The sequence below is a fragment of the Pinus tabuliformis genome, chromosome 7, assembly GCF_031772625.1.
Source record: "Pinus tabuliformis cultivar Carrire ecotype Pingquan chromosome 7, CPIR1, whole genome shotgun sequence".
NCBI classification, from domain to species: Eukaryota; Viridiplantae; Streptophyta; class Pinopsida; order Pinales; family Pinaceae; genus Pinus; species Pinus tabuliformis.
Genome location: NC_142293.1, coordinates 280923768 through 280940838, shown reverse-complemented (window position 1 = coordinate 280940838; position 17071 = coordinate 280923768).

The following is a 17071-nucleotide window of genomic DNA, read 5'->3' as shown; positions in this document are numbered from 1 at the left end:
CAAATCCACTAAGGTTGAATTGGATATTCCTCTTATTTCTTTTCTCAAGGCACTTTATCCTACTTACTCCAATTATCTTGAGTCATTGCAAGCAAATGGAAATCTCAAAGATATAACCTTTGACTCTCTTGTGAAAAAGTTTGTTGAAAGATAGAAAGCTTTTGGAATGAAGACATCCCCTAAATCTTCTGAAGAGGTTGCGTGCCTTGCTCATAAAGAAAATCATCTTGCTCAAGATTCTACAAGAGGAGGAGGTGGATGAAGAGGAAGAGGAAGATATTTCAAAGGCGGGGGGCAGACATTCTCAAGGAGAAAAGGCAGATTTGCACTGCATACGCTGCAAAAGAAATGGATCACATGATGCCTATACATGCAAGCTACCATGGGACAAAATTGAGCAGAAAAGAAACCAACAGAAAGGTAAAACTGATGATACAGACTAAGGTAAAGCACCTGAATCTACTCACTATGTTGTGGCACAATGTAACATTGGAGTAAATGAATATTTATTTAATGCTTCACTTGATTCTTGGAAAAATGATTGGTTTCTTGATTCAGGAGCAACCTGCCACATGACTCATAGAAAAGATTTTTTTGAATATTTCACTAAAAATGTTGATGGAGTAGTATACTTTGCAGATCAATCAAAAATCAAGCCATCAGGGCTTGGGACAATCATGCTTAAACTGCATGGTCTTCTAGAATTTCTTCTGGATTATGTTCTATATCTCCCACATCTCAAGAGAAACTTGTTGTCCTTGGTCCACATCCGCCAGCAAGGTCACTCCATTCATATGTTTGATGGCAATCTTGTGGTAAGAAATGCATCTGACCACTCACTTGTCATGAGGGGAATAGAAGAAGAAAGGCTTATCAAGCTGCAAGTAACCTCTGCTCATGCACAACATTTCTCATACAATTGTCATCATGAAGAAGGTACACTTCCATCAAGTTTATTATGGCATGCTAGATTTGGACATTTGAACTATGACAGTCTCCACTTGTTGAAGAAAAATGGTGTTGCTGGTTTGCCTATAATTCCTAGGAAACTTAAGCAATGTGATGCTTGCATTCTAGGAAAGCATAGCAAACAGTCTTTTCATGATTCACATTCAAGAGAAAATAGGAAACTTGAACTCATTCATTCAGATTTATGTGGTCCAATGCCTGTTCCTTCTGCAAATGGAAATAAATATATCATGAAATTTATTGATGACTACACAAGAATGTGTTGGGTTTATTTATTGAAGAACAAATCTAATGCTTTTCAAACATTCAAGAATTTTCATAAATGGATTGAAAATGATGCACAATCTCATATTGGGTCTATTCATACCGATAATGGAAAATAATACACATCAAATGAATTTGAAAACTATCTTCACCAACATGGGATCAAACATCAAACAACTGTGCCTTATGATCTCCAACAGAATGGTGTCGCTGAAAGAATGAATAGGATAATCTTAAATATGGTACGATCCATGCTCTTCTTCAAAATTGTAAAGATAATGATTTGGGATGATGATGTTCTATGTGCTGCATATATAAAGAATAGATGTCCATCTAATGCTATAAGAAATAAGACTCCATATGAAATGTGGTATGGACATGTTCCTTTGGTAAAGCATCTCAGGGTCTTTGGTTCCACCTGTTATGCCTTGATACGAAAGGTACATAGAAACAAACTTGGTGCTAGAAGTCGTAAGTGTATCTTTTTGGGGTATTCAAACACCCCCAAATCATACCGTCTCTATGAGACTCAATCTTGATTCAATCCCAACTCAATCAACATAGTAGCCTAGACCATCTAAAAAGGGCCCCCCAAAATGGGTGACAAAGACACTTGAAAGTGTTCATCCTGATGAAGTTGGAAAGACAGGAACCAGAAATTCAAACCGGCAAAAGGGAGGTGATGTAGATGACTCTAATTCACATGTTGATATGGATGTTTCTTATGCTTGTGAATTAAACTTGTCTATAGATTTTGAACCAACTTCCTTCAAAGAAGCTGCTTCTCATGATGAATGGAAAGAAGCGATGCAAAAGGAGTATGATGCCCTTATAAAGAATGGCACTTGGAAGCTGGTTGATCCCCCATTAGGAACCAAACCAATTGGCTGCAAGTGGGTCTACAAGAACAAGTATAAAGCTGATGGCTCACTTGACAAGCACAAAGCTAGGCTTGTGGCAAAAGGTTTTGCACAGAAGGAAGGGGTCGATTATGAGGAGACTTTTTCCCCCACAGCAAAATGGGCTACCATCCGAACACTCTTTGCACTAACAGCTCAGAATGGTTGGAAAGTCCATTAAATGGATGTAAAAACTACTTTCTGGAATGGAGATCTAAAAGAGAATGTTTTTATGTCCTAGCCTGAAGGATTTTCTGTGAAAGGACATGAACATAAAGTATGCAAACCGGTGAAGTCCTTGTATGGCCTCAAACAAGCACCGCGAGCCTGGTATGAAAAATTAACTGAGTATCTTCTGAAACTCAATTTCAAACATTATGATATTGATGATGAAACTTTATTTGTCAAGAAAGTTGGCAAAAAACTTGTATATCTTATGGTATATGTAGATGATTTTTTGATGACAGGGAACAATGAAAGCTACATTGCATCCATAAAGAAGGAATTAGGGAAAAGTTTTGAAATGACTGATTTGGGCTATGTTCATTACTATCTTGGCATTGAAGTAACCCAACATCCAAAGTCCATATTTATTTCTCAAAAGAAATATATTGGAGATATGTTGAACAGGTTTGGCATGACAAAGTGCAATCCTCTTACTACTCCAATGGAACAAAACTTAAAGCTCACATCTATTGAAGGAAAAGAATCTGAGGATGCAACAAAGTATAAACAACTTGTAGGAAGTCTCAACGACCTAACTACTACTAGACCAGACATTTCGTTTGTTGTTGGAATCCTCCCCAGGTTTATGCAAAAGCCTTGTGAGGGACATTGGTTTGCTGCAAAAAGAGTTCTAAGGTACTTGAAGGGAGCTCAAGACTTTGGATCAAGTATACACAGGTGGACGAATTCAGCTTGATTGGATACTCTGATTCAGACTTCGATGGAGACAAAGAAACTGGGGTATCTACTTCAGGATATGCTATGAGTCTTGGATCAGGAGATGTCTCCGGGAGATCACGCAAACAATCAGTCCCAGCAGATTCCACAACAGAAGTAGAATACGTGGCAGCAGCTGAAGCAACAAAAGAAATTGTGTGGTTCAGGAAAATTCTTGAAGATTTGCAGGTAAAACAAATACAATCAACTCCACTCATGATTGACAATACCTCTGCAATAAAGTTGGCCAAGAACCCAAATTTTCATGATTGAATGAAGCACATCAATACTAAATATCATCTGATTTGACATCATGTTGAGGCCAAAACAATCCATCTCCATCATTGTTCCACAAATGAGCAAATTGCAGACATCTTCACCAAAGCGCTTGGAAGAGAAAAGCTTGAACGATTAAGAATGATGCTTGGACTCACCAACATCCCTTCAGATTAAGGGGGGGAATGTTGACACCTAATCCTTGTTATTGGGTGAATTTATGTAAATAACTAAATTAGAAATATGATCAGCCATCGGGAGATGAACTGAATGGTCTCTCCCTCATGTATATAATGAAGACCTACCTTGTGGAATAATATATGAATCAATTTTTTCTTTTTGGAGTTACTGCCTGGCCTGACACGTCTCATAGCCCATTTTCCTTCTAACACAAAATTTGCCAAAGTCTTTTTTGATCTTTACATGTAGGGGTTAGTCTATCCACTTCAGTAGTCATATCCTTGATTACAACCATTTTTAATTCATCTCATCCTTAACAAAAACAATGTCATTCTCCTCTTCACTACATAACTCAATAGAAATATGTGAATCATAATTCAAAAATTATTTCAACATATCACCTCGTGACACAACTATTTTGGTTGAGATTTCAGAATTTGCTACTTGATTTGCAATTAAATGAATATTTTCCTTCTTCAAACCCTTTGTATTTTGATCCACCCTCTTCTTTATTCTAGCCATGATCGATAATCTACTATCCAAGTGGTCAAGCTTCACTAAAGAGCACCGGTTCTGATACCAATTGTTGGAGACTACATCACTATTGGACGGGGGTGGGGGGAGGGGGTGAATCAGTAGTGATGGCATTCATACAAATTTTATAGCATTTTACTAGATTATCAATTTGCAACACACATCCATAATATTAGCTTATCAAAACATGAAAGAAAAAATAAACTTGAAGCATAATAACCATGGAAATCATCAACACAAGAATGCACACATAAGGACACAAGTATTTATGGTGGAAACCCTTTTGAGAGAAAAAACACCTTGCTGTTGTTGCACTAATTGATTCTTCTAATAATATATTGAAAAAAATTATACATGGATTATCTAAAAATCATAAGCTAGAAGACTTGGCTTCCTTTATAGTATATTGGAAATTATCAGATAGGAAATATGTTTCTCTCACGGATCTACAGAAAACTATCTGCTAGAATCCCCCACGAACAATGATCCTCACCCAACTCCCACTGGACTATCTAACTCCTATTGAATGGATAAATATTTTCCTTCTACTGAATCATTGTCTACTCTGAAGCCTCGACACCTTCACTTCCTCCATGAAAACGACATTTCACAATATTTCATATTGAGTTCCCAATCTACTCAACATGAGCAACCCAACAACACTATCAATTTGCACATAAAATCTGAATCAAAAAATTTTGTTGTAGGTGGTTACTTCTTCTCTTATACTAACAACAAACTGTGCTCTCTAACAAAAGTTTCCAATTCTCTACCACCTGCAACACATAAAATTTGAATTTACTTCTCAATTCTATCTATGATTTCTTCATACAACACTATGATAAAACTCTACAAAACTATGTGAGAATTTCTTGCAATATCTACTCATTCTCAATGCCATCATAATGGCATGCTTTCACACTCTCAAGAATACCAACCAAATAGACTCAAAACCTTCGTCTATTTATCATTGTTTTTCATGATTAAATCACTTAACACTACGGGTGATGGAGTGCTCAAAATTTTCTTTCAAACATCTGAATTTTCCTAGATCCAACTCCTTGTATTGATCAAGCCACTCTCTCCACTAAATGATGGATATTTTCAATTTTAACCAACTTCTAGAAGCTCCCTTAACTTTTTCAACCATATATTGGAAATTTCTAATCAAGAACATTGCCACAATACCAAAATTAGCTAAGATGAGTGAGGAATCTGGAGAAATTCTAGCTAAACTATTAATCACATGAACAAAACTACCTGATATCAATTGAAACCACATGGATAAGCATGTCCCCGTGCAGTTAGGTCCCTTCAACCACATGCATGAGACTATATGTGTGTGGTTGGGGCAGAGGATAGGAGAAAGCCAATGAAACCACTTCAGATCTTGACCAAATTTCTTCCAGATCTTGACAAGCCTCTGTAGGACCTATGGAAGCCACTAACACCTCAAAACAACACTTCACAAAGTCACTACCACATCATCATCATCATCACAAGTCCAAATAGGTTGACTTGGATTCCAACCAAAAAATACACTAACACTTGGGCCATCAACCTACTCCACAACAACTCTTCCATCACTCTGAAGCTCCAGAACATGTTGTATATCCTCCAAAACCTATACAACCAACTCAAGCATCCTCCAACACTTGTATATCCTCTCCAAACCCTATGTATCACATCATCAACATGAGAACCTAATCAGGGATATGGAGACCTAATCATCAAGGCTTCTAGACTCTTAACTCTTGTAGCAACATCATGAACAAGGAGTAACACATATAGCAACATCATGAACAAGGAGGTCATCACATCTCTACTTTGTGTTGGTCATGCAACACCTCTGCACAACTGATAATCATGGCAAATGAAACACACCACCATCCAACTCTATGAAGCAAAATTATCATGAGGACCATGACATCCTTTATTCATACTTTGTATGAACCACTTGCAAAGCACAACTCCATCCTCATGTCTCCATGCTAGTAGACATTCTAAAATCAATACAACACATTGTCCATGTACAATTCATCTACAACCAAACATACATGTGCTAACCAACTCTCCTGCAACCCATGCTACAAGGTTGACATCAATTCCAACCAACAACACATCTGCAACATTGCAACAAATATATCTTTAACTTCCAACTCCTCTAGCCTTCTCTTAGTATTTACCAACTCCTACATATAAATGTCAGATGACTAGGTTAGAGGTGTGGATGTGGGGTTGTGTAATGTGGAATCATTGCTACCTTTCAATTTGTTTTGTTGTGTCTTTACAAAGTGGACTTATTTGAGCATTTTTTTATTACAAAGGACCAAAATATTTTCCTTTGAGACTACTTGTTCCTTGTTTGTTCCCATTTTAAACATGTAAGTATGTGTTTTAAAACACGCCAAAACTGCTTGGCATTGACCCGAACCCACTTCCCTGCTTTAACTGATTAAGTAATTTTCACTTCACCTAGATGGTTCATTTCAACAGAATCAAGTTTCTCTTGTCCATTTTTTAACCCATAATGGTGACCCTGAAGAGGGGAAAAAAATACAAGATAAAGAATTGAGCTTTATACTTGTTTGCCTATTGGAGACATCGAAAACAACTAGAGCCCATGAAGAAAGGTGATGACTCCTTCCTTGATATCCAATTGTGGCTCTTAGGGATGCATCAGCTTCTTGATCAAGCCCTATTACTTATATCGCTCCAAAGGCAGTGCTTCAATTCATGTTCGTTATTGCATGTTGATCATGCTACATTGCATGTTGCTCACTACTTTATTCAATGGATGACCTTCAGTGCATGTTGATCACCTTCACTAAATTCCAATCACTACTTCCCTACTCACTACTGCATGTCGATCAACATCATCATTGCATGTCAATCACCTTCAATGCTACATTTTTCTCACCTTCACTACCGATGTGAACTTTGCATGTTTCTTCACTACCAAACTGCTCATTATTGCATGTTGATCTAGTCTAATAATTGCTCACCTATATTTCATGTTGATTTGATCTTATTAGATCACTACTCATAATGTAGCCTTATCTCATCAAACACTTGCTTTCTATTATGTTTATTTTTCCTTTAAATATATTTAACAATTAGGTTTGTTTCGGATTTTGAATCATAATAGGGGTGTTTAATATGTTTTTATATTATTTTTAGAAAATAATCAATTAATTAGAGAAATAAATAGTATAAAATTTTATTATGTTTATTTTCACTTTAAATATATTTAGAAATTAAGTGGAGTTATTTTTTTTAAAGTATAAGGCGGTGTTATATATATTGTAGATGATGAAATATGTAAATGAATAAACCTTGGATATGAAGAAGGAACCTTTATAATAAATCAAATCAATTCCCATGAGACTTTTAAGAAGAGTTATAACATTGTATAGGATATATTTGAACTAAATGTTTCTCTTGGCTTATAGGATCTCAAGGTTTCCAAAAATTTCTATCACTATAGCCCTTAACCCGCATGTTGGTTGGAAGGCCACACAACAATATCATGGAGATATGGTAGTAAAGGAGGGAACCTTGGGAAACCTCTCTTAGTCACCACTAAGTAGTGCATTTAGGTGTTTAACCCCTATGCACATCCTAGAGTAGAAAATAAGAAACCCAATAAGTAGCCTCCTTAGAAAACTAAAGATTTTTCTGATTAGTAGCCTTTTATTTCATAATAAACTAAAAATAATACTAATGAACAACCTCTCATGTTCAAGGTAAGTACTTCATTGAGGTAAGGTTGTATTATTTAAAAAAAAAAAAAAAAATCTCTAACATTTTTACATCCATAGAATTTAGTGTGGATATGAATAAAAGCTGATGAAGGATTCATTATATTGAGGTATTCCATTTGGATGAATATGGGAGGATAAATATTTATAAATGATCATTTTCTCTTTTTATCTAAGGGAAAATATCATTTGTATGATATAAAGTCCATCATTAGTTGGGAATTGGTTTGAATATATTTAATATCCTTGAAAGTGATTATAGAATACATTCATGCATCAACAATTAAATGGAAAAAGAAATGGACATGCTTCTTTGTTATTAAGTTAGCATTAGGATCTCTTAATTTTTCTTAAAAGGCGAGGAATTATATTGCCGAATTATAGAAAGAGATCATTAATGGAATCAGCTACTTGAAATTTGGTCAAAGCCTTATTACATTGACAATCTTGAGTGATTGGAACTTTATAATATGAAACCATTGAATTATGAAGAGTTTAAAGCATAATGAAATGGATATTATTGAAACATAAAACCATCAGAAAAATTATCATGACAACTACTATTAGCATAACCTAATTATGGTTTTGAGGATAATCATAATCACAATGATATTTTCTTTGAAAAATGAGAATGGATTGCAAATTGGATTATCTGAGTAACCAAGGTGGTGACATGCTTAGAGATATTGAAGAATTCAGATTGTTTGTGATCTTTCCCTTTTATGTTGTAGAATTGTGATCCTTTGGTACCTAATTGGTTGAAAACACAACAAAATTTGTGGGAATATATTTTTGGTGGACAAGCTTATTGGATTTGGGGAAAACCCTTCAGAATACAGTCACAATATTATCACTGAGTTATTAGGAAGATTATATATACAAGATTTTTGAAGATAGTAGGAAATTTTATAGAAGGAAAATAAATCTATTGTTAGAATATGATGATGGAAAAATAAGTATAAAGAGAAAACAATTTTAAGAAAGGAAGTAAATTTTCTAAGTGATCCAATAATAATAGCATATATTTGAGAAGTTACACTATGGAGGAAGGGCATATGAGGAACTTGAATAGTTTCAAATGATGATAATGAATGGTATCCCTCATAACTATGACCAACTTGGGATGATGAGATGAAAATAAAATAATGCTAGATAGATAATTAAGGTGAGTGATAAAAATACTTAAGCTAGAACATTATGAAATATTTTGGATTTAGGGAATATTTATGAATGAATAATTTGGTACTCTAAAGGTATCCCACCCGTGGAAAATGGTTGTGGAATCATAGAAGTATTTCCATATAAGAACACAATAACGATAAATATAAACATCCAATAAGGATGATGCCTTTTAAGAAGGAAATATAGCCAATCAATGAATCAAGTTAAATGATCACACTAATGTTGAAGGTCATTTTAAGGAATTATAGGAAGTATAATGAATTTGGATAGAAAATATAATAAACCCATGAGTTCTTGTATGACTTTACTAAAAATTCTATAATCACATCTTGAGAAGGTTTATGCACAAATTTACTAGAAAAAAAAGTAAGAATTGACTAATAAATGATGTACTTGACTAGTATGCATTCATTGTTTCATGTGTGGGTGGATGAGATAATGAGATTTCATATAGAGAAAATTGTTAATTTTGTGTCATTGGAAATTAAAGAAGTTATTGATAGAGAAAGTGTATAGAACCTTCTGCGAATGATAATTGTGGTAGTGGTTCCAAATGATTCAAATTCTAAACAAAATATACTATATGGCCAACCCAAAAGACAAGGGGAAGAATCCCTATTCCAACTCGAATTAGAGTGAATCTAAGATAAAAGAAATCAAAGGGTATTGATTTAATGGTTGATGGATAAATCACTAAAGGAAATCAAGAGGTATTGAGTTAATGGGTGATGGATAAATCACTAGGCTTAACCATCCCATTGTGCAACTGGATTAAGAATAACATAAAACTTAAGCGGTGACAACCTAGTGGTTACTTACTATTGGTTATAGTGGTTTTGGCATGGGTGAGAAAAAGATGTAAATTGATGTAAAAACACGAGATTTAAAATTTGATATCAATGATTTAAAGAATCATGGTAAGAATATTAATAGCTTAATGTTGAATTTTACCAAATTTCGCGGAAAGAATACATGACTAAACGTTAGGTCTCAAGTTTATGAGGCTTGAAAGTTTAATGGTGTACTTAAATAAGGAAAATATATAAAAAATTGAGTGTATTGATATGGTGACTATACCTATCCTATAAATTGTCAACTTCCTTGTTGGAAGAAGAGGAAATCATTATCATAAAAATAATCAGTATCTTGATGAAAGTTAACACTTACAGTATTGATGAACCACTTAAATTTTAGATGATGTTAAATGACGCTATTGCATTAATGATAAGAATTGTTATTCATTGTTTATGTAGGATAATGAATTCGATTTTGTTGATGAATCATGATAAAAACACTCATGATTTTTTTTCTCTACATGTGATATGTGTTGAAATGATTATTCATATATAAAATGTGCTTCAATTGATTATATAAATATACTTTTAAATATTTTATATGGATATGTTAGTGTTATAATATTATGATTTCTCATCATGTGATGGCATGTGGTAATTGTTGGCTTGATCGGGCTTGCACGCTGGCTTGATGGGGCTTCGACCCAGGTTCAGAATTAGCTGCACTAACCAAAAAAACCCTACATTAACGGCCCTTTCGGTAACAACCCACATAGCATAGGTTGTAGTCTCACCTAAGGCAGTATTGGGTGATGCTAGAACCAGGTTTCTACATCTAGAGGGCTATGTGATGTGTTTTTTACATAGATCTAGGGCTTTATCTTTACCTTTGTGAACCCTAACCCTTGAAACATAGAACTTACAGTAAATAACATTTAACAGATTTATGTCCTTCACTGATTGCGCTAAACATGCATAACATCATACAAATAAGCAGATATACGCCTTCGAGAATCTATTAAGTACGTTTTCCCAATTAAATGAATTCAACAATTCATAAATGCAATAAGTTTGGAAATAAACATTAATACACAGTTACACAAATATCACTTCAAAATATGTCTTTATTATGCTTCAAATTCTCAGTTACAAACTCTTTCCAACTCTACGCACATAGCTGTAGGGGCCTGCGTACTCAAATATGGACTTACCAAGGTCTCCACGTACGCAACTACAGGAGCCTCCCCCTTTTCCCAAGTACAAAATAGAAAAATCCAAACTCAATTCATGTACTTCTTACTTTCTTACCTATGGCTCTTGTATGACTTCCTTTTATACTCTTCCTTCATTACAATACCATGGTCTACCAACCATTGGCGGGTCTCAAAACAACTTGGCTTTAACAAACTAAGGGGATTTGACCTTCTAAATCCCCTTTGACTCCTATTGACCTATGCTACTCACACTCTGCTCCTCAAAATGCAGATAATTTACAATATCTTTACACACTTAACAAAACTTTAACAAAATCTGACCCAGGGGACCCTGTCCCAACATGCCCCCAAAAAAAAGTTGTGACTCATCCCCAATCACTCTATTGGTGTTCCCTCAACCTTTGATTGCAGGCTGCTGAATTCAATCTACAATGCTTGAAGATCTATTGTTCCCTACACGGTAGCCTGACGAAATTCTTTGACCAACTTCTTTGTCATTGGACCTTCCACTACAAGGCCCATGGTCCTCTATGTCTGTTGAAGGGCCTTTCGCTTTCACTTGATGGTCTGAGACAAGTGGCTTGCCTCATCAAACCACGACTATGTTCGTGTTGTAATTATGGTTGCTTTTTTGCGTAGCTCGTCAATCTGCACCTATAGAGTCTTTCCTTCCTGAAGTCGAGCGAACCTTTGCACAGGTGCAAGGGTCTGTGCTATCACTAAATTTTCATTGAACTGTAGTTGTATATTGCAGATGTCTTATTGGATCTTCTGCAAGTGTGGGTCCTCCTACAAAAAGGCACACATTTCCATTGTTTGCTCAAATAATTGGCTACAGTCCTTGACTACATCGACCAGAGTCATCATATCTACTTTAATGGAAGCTTCGCACTGCTCTCTGACCTCCTGAGGTGTGGTTGGATGTAGATTCATTTGAAGCTCTAAAATCTATAGCTGCAGCTCAAACCACACATTTCTTATTTCCTCCTTGGATTCCTTCAATGCATTAGCTAACTTGTGAATTTTCTCCGTAGAGGCTGCCTCGGCTGGAATTTGGAGCTTATGGATCTCACTGCATACTTGTGTAAGGCTTTCCTCTAGCTCCTAATTACGTTGTATCACCTCGTCACGAACCTGTAAGGGCTACACTTACTTTGTAAACATCTGTTGATTGTTAGTCTTTACTTCTTCGATAATCAATAGAGCTCTTTTCTCCCAAACACAGAGCTCAACTGAAATTCCTTAGTGTAGCTTGTGAAACGTCTGGATAGGTAGTGCTACAATGTTGATACTCATGTTAGTCATATGCATCAACTTGAACTCATCCTCAACTATTTCGACATGTAGCGAACCCTCCGTAAGAATCACTGTGTGGAGGTCTGTAGTCAGTTCTTCCTTTGATGTTCCACTCACCTAACTCATGCTCGCTTGACCCACACTCGCTTGAACCATGCTCACCTGGATCACTCCTGTCTGGACCTGTAGTTCCTTCAGGATATGTTTCACTTTTTCTAGTACCTGCTTGTATTGTGTTGGAAAAAACACTGAGAGGGGGGGTGAATCAGTATTTTAAAAACTCACAATAATAGTTTTCTTTTCTAAAATGTATATGTGACTTCACTGAACCCAACTAGCATATATACATGATTGTTGTAAAAGAAACTAGTGTATGTTGTTGGGTTGTGTTATATTCTTTCCATGACTAGCCCACATAGTTAACTGGGGGCTTAGAAAGGGGGTGGAGCCCCCCCTTCGTTGCACCGATTGCATAGCGGGGGGAGTCATAGGGGGTTTGAGGGGTACAGGTAACCCCACTCTACACCGATTGCATAGCGGGGGGAGTCATAGGGGGTTTGGGGCAGCGCCCCAGACATTTTTGGTTTTGGACCCTATGTTAGGTTAGGCAGACCTACCTATGGTTTTGTGCATGATTTTCGCACATGGTTTTGGACGCGATGGTTTTTCGGTCCATGGTTTTGGACGCGATGGTTTTTCGGTCCATGGTTTTGGACGCGATGGTTTTTGGTCCATGGTATTGGATGCTTAGACATATATAAATATGTATTATAACATTGAAAGGAACATAATGAAAAATCAAGCTGGTAGTCCCGGTTTTGGGGTCCAGGGGAAATATTTGTGTATATGTGTTTTATGTGTTATACTCTCACATTGTTTATTTTTTGTGTTCTAGAATTCATATGAAGGTAATTTCTGTACGGGATTAAAACCTACATTTGGTATCAGAGCTAGTTTGGCGTCAAGGGGATGCCTTTGTTGCTGAGGGGTTTCACTCGGGCTTGTGGTAGACCCTGTTCAGTGGGAGAACTGTGAGATCGATTTTGGTTGTGAAAGAAGATGGCGAGCAGTGGAAAGATTGAAATCAAGAAATTTAATGGTCAGAGTTTTGAGTTGTGGAAACTCAAGATGGAGGATCTGTAGGTGGATAAAGATTAATGGATCATAGTAGATCTAGGTACTAAACCAATAAGAGTGTCTGATGAAGAATGGAAGAAGTTGGATCGAAAGGCATAGAGCACAATACGATTATGTGTCTCAGATTCAGTATTGTTGAATGTATCATGGGAAGCTACGATGAAAGATTTGTGGGACAAGTTAGGGAATTTGTACCAATCTAAGTCTCTGGTGAATAAACTGTTCCTACGAAAAAAGTTGTATAACCCAAGGATGAAAGATGGAGACTTAGTGACAGAGCATTTGAATGCATTTAATAATATGGTCTATTGATATAAAAATTTCAGATGAAGATAAGTGCATTAGTTTGTTGTGTTCTCTACCAGATTCATGGGATAGTCTGGTTATTGCAATAAGTAGTAATGTAATTGCCTTGCAGTTTGATGAAATAGTCTCATCCTTGCTAACAGAGGAGATGAGATGGAAAAATATGTAGAGCCAGAATGGTGATTCCTTGTCTGTACAAGGACGGTCCCAGAACATAAACAAAAATAAGTCATCGAGTGGGAGATCTAAATCTAGAGAGAGATCTAAATCTCCAGGAAAACCTGTAAAGGTGGTGTGCTGGAAATGCGTAAAGGATGGGCAATACAAAAGGGACTATAAATCTAAAGCTCCTGACAAAGGAAAGGGATATGATGATGCTCCTTCTGCAGAGGCAAAAACCACCTCAGATGAAGGTGGGGATGTGTACTTGGCTTCTTCAAGTACACATGTAGACCATGAGGCATGGTTGATTAACTCACATGCATCCTTTCACTTCACTCCCCATAGAGAGTGGTTTTGCGAGTATGAGAAAAATGATGGTAGTGATGTCTTCTTAGGGGATGATAGGAAGGCTAGAATCGTTGGTCGTGGAAAAGTAAAGTTGAAGTTGCAAGGTGGAAGGGTTAGAACACTTTTGGGTGTTCTACATATTCTTGCATTGGTCAGAAATCTGTTTTCTACAAGCAAGCTAGATGATGCAGGTGTAAAAACAGTGTTTGAGAAGGATCCCTGCAAGATGGTTCGAGGAGCACTGGTATTGATGCGGGGAGTTTGGATTGGAACTTTGTACAAACTACAAGGTAGCACTATTTTTGATGGGTGCAATAGTTCTATGGTTCCTGAAAATGTAGCATAAAATCTAGTGGTCTCTGGAGAGAAGACCATGCTGTGGCATCAAAGGCTTGGACATATTGGAGAGAAGGACCTTCGAATACTTCATCGTAAAGGTATGGTAGAAGGTATGAGTAATAGCTCTCTGGATTTTGATTTATGTGAAAATTGTGTATATGAGAAGCAGAATCGGGTGAGTTTCCCCTCTAGTAGTAAGAGGGCAAAATAGATATTAGAGCTTGTGCACAGTGATGTGTTTGGACCTGTGAAGGTTCCATCACCGGGTAAGTCTGCGTACTATCTATCATTTATAGATGACTTCTCAAGGAATACATGGATATATTTCCTTAAGAAGAAATCTAAAGTATTTGACGGTTTTAAAGAATTTAACGCTTTGGTGGAAAACCAGATAGAGAAGAAGATAAAGGTGCTGAGGACAGATAAAGGGGGAGAGTTTTGTAGTAAGGAATTTGAAGAATTCTATAAGAAGTGTGGTATAGCACAGCAAGAGAATACTCCATATACACCTCAACAAAATGGAGTTGCAGAAAGAATGAAAAAGACGTTGATGGAAAGGGAAAGAAGCATGCTCAGTGGTGCTCAGTTAGGATAGGAATTATGGGTAGAGACGGTGGAGACAACAAGTTACCTGGTCAACAGATCACCTTCATCAGCGTTGGAGGATAAGACTCCACAAGAGGTATGGATTGGGAAGAAACCCTCTCTTTCACATCTGAGTGTATTTGGATGTGATGCATATGTACATATTCCAAAGGAGAAACGAACCAAGTTGGATAGTAAATATGAAAAGTGCATATTTATTGGGTATAAGGATGGTTTAAAGGGTTATAAACTTTGGAACCCAGTAATAAGGAAGGTTGTGTATAGCCAATATGTGGTGTTCAGAGAGGTGAAAGATGTTATTAAACATGAATTCCAACAAAAGGAACCTGAGAAGATAGAGTTTGATCTAAAGGAGGAAGAATTAGACTCTATAGCAGAGGAGGAATCAAAAGATGAAGAGCCACAAACTCTGGGTGTGAGAAGATCAGTTTGAGAAAGAAGGTAGATAGAAAGATACAATCCATCTGCTTTCTGTTCGAATTTTGATTTATCTATTACTGATGATGATCCCAGAACTATGAAGGAAGCAGTAGATTCAGACATGGAAAATTTTAGGGGCAAATGTTCGCCCTTAGGCGAAATTAAGGGGTTTTAAATTTTTAGTGGGCGAATATTTTGTATCATAGTACATTTTTACAAATCGCCTCAAATAGTCCACCTTATTTTAAGGGAGAGGGTAAAAAAGGTAAATTTAGCCCTTGAAATTAGGAGTTACAACTTCCCATTTGCCCTAATTTTCAAGAATAGGTTCTGTTTAAGTGAATCCTATGGGCCAAATACCATATTTATAAAAGAGGTATGGCAAATTAATAAAAATTTAAATAAATGAGAGGTATGGTAAATAAATAAAACATTTTTTATATTTACTCCATAAGTCACCTTATATACATACAAGGGTGTAAACAAATAAAAAAATAAATAAAGTGGAGGTATGGTAAATAAATAAAACCTTTTTTTATACTTACTCAAAAGGTATGGTAAATAAATAAAAATATAAATAAACTAGACGTATGGTAAATAAATAAAACCACTTTTTATATTTAATCCATAATCCTCTTTCTATTTATGAAGGCTCAAAAAAGAGGTTTTATTTAAGTGAATCCTATGGGCCAAATACCATATTTGTAAAAGAGGTATGGTAAATCAATAAAAATATAAATAAACGAGAGGTATGGTAAACAAATAAAACATTTTTTTATATTTAATCCATAAGTCACCTTATATTTACTTTTTATATTTAATCCATAATCCTCTTTCTATTTATGAAGGCTCAAAAAAGAGGTTTTATTTAAGTGAATCCTATGGGCCAAATACCATATTTGTAAAAGAGGTATGGTAAATTAATAAAAATATAAATAAATGAGAGGTATGGTAAACAAATAAAACATTTTTTTATATTTACTCCATAAGTCACCTTATATTTACTTTTTATATTTAATCCATAATCCTCTTTCTATTTATGAAGGCTCAAAAAAGAGGTTTTATTTAAGTGAATCCTATGGGCCAAATACCATATTTGTAAAAGAGATATGGTAAATTAATAAAAATATAAATAAACGAGAGGTATGGTAAACAAATAAAACATTTTTTTATATTTACTCCATAAGTCACCTTATATTTACGAACACTCAAAAAATGCGTTATATTTAGGTGAAACCTATGGGCAAAATACTATGGGCCAAATACCATGGGCTAGGGCTAGATTATTATTAATACCATGCAAAAAAAATTATTAACCCTAATATTACTATTAATAAAAATAAAAATGGAACATGGTATTCACGTGGAATGTAGCCTATTTAAATGGGGGAATTAAACCAGCATAGATCCATCTTTACTTTGGATCTACTGAGCCTCGAGAG